The sequence below is a fragment of the Notolabrus celidotus genome, chromosome 7, assembly GCF_009762535.1.
Source record: "Notolabrus celidotus isolate fNotCel1 chromosome 7, fNotCel1.pri, whole genome shotgun sequence".
Classification (NCBI taxonomy): domain Eukaryota; kingdom Metazoa; phylum Chordata; class Actinopteri; order Labriformes; family Labridae; genus Notolabrus; species Notolabrus celidotus.
Window position 1 is genome coordinate 19,700,048 of NC_048278.1, and position 8,460 is coordinate 19,708,507.

The following is an 8,460-nucleotide window of genomic DNA, read 5'->3' on the forward strand; positions in this document are numbered from 1 at the left end:
ACAGATATTTCAGTGTATGTATTTACAAATAGTAAATTATTTATTGGATAATGCTGAAAAGTGAGGACATTTTCACGTTGGAATCTCTCAACAGTAAGCCACATCAGCTCTTCATGGCACTCTACTGATCTCTAGTGGAGATGCTTTGTAGTGAACCAACTAGGTTCAGACCAACTTTACTGTTCTCTCCTTCCCCTCCTTTATTTTTGATTGCAGAAATCAGCCCGCACATACATAGAAGGTCCTTACCAATTTGGTGCCCTAGGCTAAATAAAGCTAGTGCCCCTTCCCTTGTTTTGCAGCCAGCTCCACCTCAAAACACAATATTCACAAACTTAAAGAAAACTGGCATACAGCTTTATGTTTTACAGATTTTTTAAAATTAAAATAAAAAAAGACCCCGAAACAAACATTAATAAAATGGTTGTGACACTAATATTGATAATAAAGTACATGTAAAAAAAATACAAAATAACATACTAAATAAATAATGTAACAGAACATACAATATCAAACCACCCAGTGCAGAAGTACAAAGATCTATAAGTACATGCTGCAGCATTACTTGGCTGAGCAGAAGGGGTTGCTGATGGTCCAGTTGTAGCAGGGTTCTGACTTATATAATTTAGAAGTGAATTCGTGTAGATAAGATGAACATTTTTGAAAAAATGGGCTACTGTGAAACCTAGTTATCAATTGCACCTGAGCTGCATTACATCCTGTTACATTCTAAATTGCAAAAATAATTATAGGGGTCTCTTTAGCGTTCTAGATGTTGATGTGATGGCTGTGTTTTTGTTGTTGGTAACTGTGTTTATTATTGTAACTTCCTGGACCAATGATTGGTTATGATTTCAATATCTACATAATAGCTGGGGGGAAAATGCATCTGCTCATGATAATTTTGTTTCACTATAGAAATAGTTGTCATGACTAATCCTCATGGAAAATTGCAAACTTCAAAAAAGTTATTTTTATTTTTTCTAAATCATCGTCGACCAGCATGTGACCAAAACAAAAAACATTAAAAAGTGAAGACCACGCAAAGTGTTGTCCTTGCACCTGATTCAAAATTTATCGTAAAAGTGATGACTGTGACTCTAATTTTAAAAACATCTAAAAAGTGATCATTGCAGGCCTGTCACAAATATAATGAAAAAGTGAAAATTGTAAGAAAGTGACAGCCGCTGACTTGGCACATGAGTCAGCAAAAAGGCTGCAGATATTAAGCAAAAAAAATTAAAAGCCATGACCAGTGACTGAACAAAGAGGACTGACCTGACGCAAATGCAATAAAAAAAAGTGATGACCACTGATCTGATGCTAAAAATTGTGAACAAAGTTATGCCTGCGGAACTGACGCAGAGGTGAACATTTACATTTAAAGAGTCTTCAACCAAGTGAATTATCTTCATGTCACAATGCAAGACAAAGAGGGTTATCACAAAGTAGTTAAGTGGCCATGATGCGACTAATATCACTGAGTGTTATTATTGCAGAACTCCTAAATACTAATACTTACTAATAATAATCCACAAATCATCACCACTCATATAATTAATCTGCAACAAAGGCAAGAAAATAACACTGCTTCACTAACAGTTGCACTAAACAGGCAGCTTGTTCCTTAAGGCTTCATAAACAGCCATATTGCCATCTAGCGATATTGCAAGGAACAACAAGCCTGAAAGCTGGTAGTTGAAGTTGCATTAGCTGCTGCTTTAGTATAGAATAGTGCTGTAGGTATAAACATCCATCACAGCATATTACACACAGGCAGGGTGTACACACTGGTTAAGGAAATTTAAAAAAGAAAAAGACAGATTATGAGGCCAGTTTTATAACACTGGCAAGTTATTCTGTCAGTAATGATTTGCAAGTGTCAAACAAAGTTCTAAAGGTTCACACTGCCCTGTATGCCTGTGAACAACTTCCTGTGCAAATGTCGTTATCTAAGAAAATGCAACACACACACACATTACACAGTCAAACACAAGGCTGCAGTTGGTGACCCACCGGTTGACGTTTCAGAAGTGGATGGAAACAGTTGTGGTTTTCTGCAGGCCCTTTGCCCCTCCCTCAATGCTGCAGTGAGGCTGAAAACAGCAAAGCTGAAAACCCTGTCTGTATGCACTGTATGTAGGTATATCTGTCTGGAACCCTATATCTCAGGAACAACTTGTTTTTTAATGGCACAAATGATACCCTCGATTTAAGGATAAATTGACCAGAAAAAGAGAGAGAGGGAGGGGGCTTAAGATATTTGTCCAGCCATATTGATTACATCCCCTGCATTATACTTCTGCCATTGTTTGTTTTTATGGCTAAGAATTATTTCAAATGTTTTCAGTTAATACTCCTCCATCCCCAAATCCTAGCTGCAGTAACACAGACAGACTGAACTCTAATTTGATAGGTGAGGCATACAACTGCAAGTTTGTAATCCTAGTGTCAAATTAAATTCCTCTTTCCAGCTACCATTCTGATACAGACAGATTCATTTATGCCATTTTGATGCCTTTAATGCAGGAAGACCAGGTCTAAGCAAAATGAACTGCCCAAACAGCAAATAAGCTGTCAGGTTAACTGCTTTGACCTGGCAACTATGGTTTTCAGACCCATTAAAAATGTTTTGAAATACTTCTGGTATGCTTGCACTTTTGCTTGAACTGGAACACACTGACTCTGTGAATGCATATACCCAGCTGTCTATTATGTTAACACGCAGCTTCATTAAAGGAGTGTCGCCAATAGTGTCATCTGTGTGTCCCAGCTTTGTGAGGACTCACTGTTTGGTCAGGGGATGTGTTTAAATCAAAGCCACTGATCACTAGATCAGCATAGACTCTGTACTATACAACAGTAAGGCAGTGGATTCAGAATTGAGGCCATGAAAAGCAATTTATATGGAAGGATACTGATGAAAATTGCGTTTAAACATTTGCCTGTAAGGTAGGACAGCTGTTCCTTAATTGGCTGTTTTTACAACTAAACTGAAACTAAATGATGAGAATACATTTGGATTAATTGAGGATGTTTTATGTTCACTGATAGCCAAGGGTGTGTTTCATAGTAAGATTGGCATTTTTTTGAGGCAGCGAAAACAAGAAACTGCTGCAAGATGACTATACTAATACTAACATGGTCTTCTGAAGGCAAAAGAATTGTAATTGTGATCATAGACGTATATTTGGGGGTTATTAGTCTGACTAAAATGGAGAAAAGACTATGACCCCAGCTGATCTTTTGACCGACCAAAATACTTACTGAAACCCATCTATAGACAAAGCGGCAACCTCCAGTCTCAAACTATGAAGCTCATGTGGTAGTGTTATACACTGCAATTCATCGAGAATACGCTTGAGGCTGGCTGCAGAAACACTGGAAACCACATAGACATGAATGTGAAAAAAAACGATCTTTGCAGCATTAATAAACATGTTTACAGCCTGGTTCAAAAAACATCTTGGCCCTTCGTAGCTAATCTCTCTATTGGCACACACTGTACGGTGGGTGAATTTTTTTCTAACGTGACAATGGGTGACGTCACGGATACTACGTACATATCTTATACAGTCTATGCTATAGACATGTTAATATTGCTACTGGCTAAATAAGTAACAACAGGAGAAAAACAAATAAATACATTACAGAGTTTCTAATTGTTCATACTGGATGTACCTGCACGACTTTCAGTGACAGTTTTAATGTCCAGTATTTGCGTAGAACAAAACCCTGGTGCTGTTGGGCTCCGTAAAATAATATTAAGATTTAAGGGCTACGGTAACATTGTGTATGTATAATTTTGGAAAGTCAAGTACCAATTGAGGTATTAGTTCAGTATGGATGCTTTATCTTGGATTTCTTGCAGATGTATATGCTGATATTTTACAATGCAATTCAGCCGATTGGCAATGCTGATACTTTCACATAACTGTCTATTTGTATGTTATTAAGGTCCATACCCCACAAACGATATGATAAAGTGTGTAATGAATGGCATTTAAATATTCACAGGTTTGTATGTGAGGTGAAAATGTAGCTCAGTTAGCAGAGCAAGCACCAGAAATTTTTGGAGGCCAAGTTCTTGGTGCATCGGTCCTGGGTTGACCCCAACCCACTGCCTTTTGGTGCACGCACGTCATCCCTGTTCCCTCTTCACCACATTTTCAGTTTTTCCCTGCTGTTCTATCCCATAAATGCAAAAGGCCAAAAACTACCCTTAAAAAAGGCTTACATTGTTTGAGAATGATTTATGTGTCATCTTATCAGCCTGATATAGTGGTAGAAATATTATATTGGGGCTGATGCAATATTAAATTTAAAAACTTTTATAGTCTGACATCAAGGATGAACGATGACTTTTACACATATATTCTCTTTGTAGTAAAATATTTGTTTATGTTGCTTATATTTTATCGCACAGTTCAACAGACGTTCTTTATGTTGTGCCATTCTCAACATTTATCAAACCTGGTGCCAAACCAAAAAAAAAACTGGAAAACAGAAACAGAAACAGAAAACTGTCTTGTTGGCTTCTTTCAATGATTGGTAGTTTTTATAAGCTTTTGAAGCTGACTGAGCCTTTAACCTGGAACATTTCCTCTCAACCACAACACTAGTGTCCTCAGTCTTACAAACAGGACAACTCAAAACTATTCTCATTCCATCTTTTAAAGTTGTAGCAGTCATTACAGTGTTATCAAACAACAACTTTCAGTATAACCTTACATTTACAGTATATGCTGATGATAATGATGCTGCACAACCCTTTTTCAGATAGATGATTTTTCCCATAACACTGTCAAATGTTCTTACCTACGCATCCTTACCTTCAAAATACAACAAAAAATACAAAAATCTACACTACAAGAATAGTATTGCCAGCTGAACTATGAATGATGACACACTTTTTGCTGAGGGGGAAACATCAAAGTCCAAAATGCATGACACCTCTGAAAAAAAACAACCAGAAAATGTTCCACTTGACTGGCCAATCACCACCTATGCTTCCTTTAATGGAAGAGTGTGTGTGTGTGTGTTATTTGTGAGATCTTTGTTCACTGTCTTTTACACCTCTGACATCGTCACTAATGGAGGGGTGCCACGTTTTTCTGGTCGTTCTTGCAGGTAATGATCGTCATATTATTATATCCTATTTGGATAATTTACTTAATGTTTTTACTTTTGTTTTCAGAGAATAAGACAAATAATTCACCGACTAATTCTGCAACACAATCCTGTAACAGCGCATTTCAAACTGCTTATATGATTGTTTTTGCATTCATACAGTTGTTTCCTTAAGCCATAACTTGGTCTGTGGATCAGTGTTGGAGGTGACAGTCGAACCAGGACAAAACATTGCTCTCTACTGTGACTGCAAAAGATCAACTGGAGTTTACATAGTGTGGTACAAAAACTGCACTCACAAGAAACAGCCTCCTCTTGCCCTTCAAACAAGGGAATATGTTATGACACCACCTGCCCATTCACGTTTCCATTTTGTGAAGAATGAGTCCTCTGAATCCTATGACCTGTTAATCCAGAACATCACTGTGTCAGATGAAGGTTTCTACTATTGTGGAACTCAACAGTTGAATGTGAAGGATGGGATATGGATTGAATCCAGAAGTATTTACACCTATGGCAATGCATCAACAAGCATCATATTCAGTAAGTATGCTGTCTATGTGTGACTGTGGTTTAAGATAATTTAATCACTAAAATAATATATATATAATTATTATCTTATATATACAGTTTATATACAGTGCCACAACTCAAATAATTAATACAAGTACAAAGAAGAACATAAACTCCTTTTTATTTAGAAAGTGCGATAAGAATATAACATTCCATGATGTAAAAAGCTGCATCAGTACAACATGTAACATATTCATGCTGTTCATTTAGCTTGTGTATCTGTGTACTTGCTGCTACTTTAATGTGTGTTGGAACCATAGGTTGGGACTGAATCTGCACTGTACAACAGAGTTTGTATACTAACACAAACTTAACAGCTATGGGCTACAGCAGGAGCGTTGTTGCTACATTTGCAATCAGCTGATACTCTGAATAAATGCAGACGACATGAGAGGGAGAGCAGTTAAGATAAAGCTATCAGATACAATGAAATATCAACACTTATCAGCCCTTATCTTTGTAACAGTTTGGGCATAACTCGGGTTACAACATTAAATACAAACTAAAATGTCTTCACATTTCTACAGTGGATCTCCATGGTGCACACGGTTCTAAACATTGCTTACTTAAACACCTTGGAGCATGATCTGTGCAGATCAAGGATCAAATGTGATCCTTTGCACTGCTAATAATGTGTGTGTGCCCTGAAATCAGAAATTATTTATAAGTAACTAGAAATAGTATACATATTTATACTGTTTGTAAAGATAACATACACGAACAACCAACCAAAATCCCATTTATGAGTAAAGTTGTTCAGAAATATTTGAGACAACATATATTTTAAAAGTTTAAATCTAACTTCAGCATTACTTTTTCTCACAGGGTCAAAGATTTTAAGTTGTGCTTTTTGTTGGAATGAACACACACTCTGTATTAATCCACATGAATATTCAAAAGTGATGGATATTCAAATTAGATAATTCTGATGAAATTCTGTAAAGACGACGTCTATTTACGAAACAACACCCCTGACAACATGAAACCTGGGCCCCCTTTTTTCATAGGTTCAAGGTTTTGCATGTTGCAATCAGTTGTAATAAATATTAATAATATGATATAAAAGAATATAATGTAATATGGTATAATAGTGCTACTACTACTACTACTACTACTACTGCTAATAATAATAATAATAATACTACTAATAATAATAATAATAATAATAGTAATAATAATAATAATAACAATAACAACAGCAACAACAACAATACTACTACTACTACTACTACTAATACTAATAATAATAATAATAATAATAATAATAATAACAATAACAACAACAACAACAACAACAACAACAACAATAATACTACTACTAATAATAATAAGAATATTAATAATAATATTAATATTATTATTATTAATAATAATAATAATAATAATAATAATAATAATAATAACAATGATAATAACAATAATAATAATAATGCAATATTGTAATCACATAATGTGATATAATATGATATAATATTTAATTATTTTATATCATATCATATTAAAATATATTATTTTATATTGTTTTATATTATATTATACTATATTACTACTATATTGTATCATTATTATTATTATTAAATTTGCACATTTGTACGTAGTGTTGTAGTATTACCAGCAGGGATAAATTAATGTGTGGACAGGTTCATATGACATTACATTTTCGGTAGAAACGAAAATGTAATGCACATCCCTGCACATTAGAGCCACAATCAGGTGCGTTCAGGAGCCAATGGAAGGTTGACCAATAGGTTCATTACTTGTGTTTGCTGGTGAGTTCCAAACAACATGTTCATGTTCACTGTCAGGTGGTCCGTAGTGTGTGTCCCTTTGTTGGTCTTGTGTGGTCGGAAAGGAGGGACCTTTCATGCTTTAAGCATTCCAGGCCATTGTCAACATATTTCTGATGAAGTACACTAACAGTCTGTTTTTTTTCATAGTGATAGCATTGTCTCTCTGTGCTGTTTTCTTGAATTACTAAGGCTGAACTTGACATTTTAATTTCAAAATAGAAAGTCTGTCAAACATAACTTTTTATTGTTATACAAAGAAGTTTTAGGCAATTTCCTATTTTTATCTCAAGTCTGCCACAAGTTCAAAATACCCTCCACCACAGAATTACAAGAATCAGTTATACTCACAGAAAACCCACAGTGACGAACAGACCCTAATCCGACTGTAATGCTCCACATGCAAGAAAACAGAGCAGTAGCCTACTGAGTAGGACACATCGATAGCCCACTTATTGAAAGCAGTGGTCAGATGTGTAGAGAGGAGAAGTTTAAACATATGGTGACTACTTATTTTTGATTCTTTCTCCTATGAGTGACCACATCTACCTTTGTAAAGTCCAATGGGGTCAACTCAGGTTGCACTTGTTGTGCATGCGAGTTATTGTCTGGTGGATGTAGAATGTGGTTTCATCTGCACATGCACTTGACAAAGTAGATGATTATCTCCAGGACAAGTACACTTTTTAGTAATAATTCAAACTTACAGATATTTCAGTGTATGTATTTACAAATATTAACTGATTTATGGAAAATGCTCAAAAGTGGGTAAATTGCCACTTTGTAATCTCTCAACAGTAAGCCACATCAGCTGTTCATGGCACTCTACTGATCTCTAATGGAGATGCTTTGCAGTGAACTAACTAGGTTCAGACCAACTTTACTGTTCTCTCCTTCCCCTCCTTTATTTTTTAATGCAGAAATCGGCCCGCACATGCAGAGCAGGCCCTAACCAATTTGGTGCCCAAGG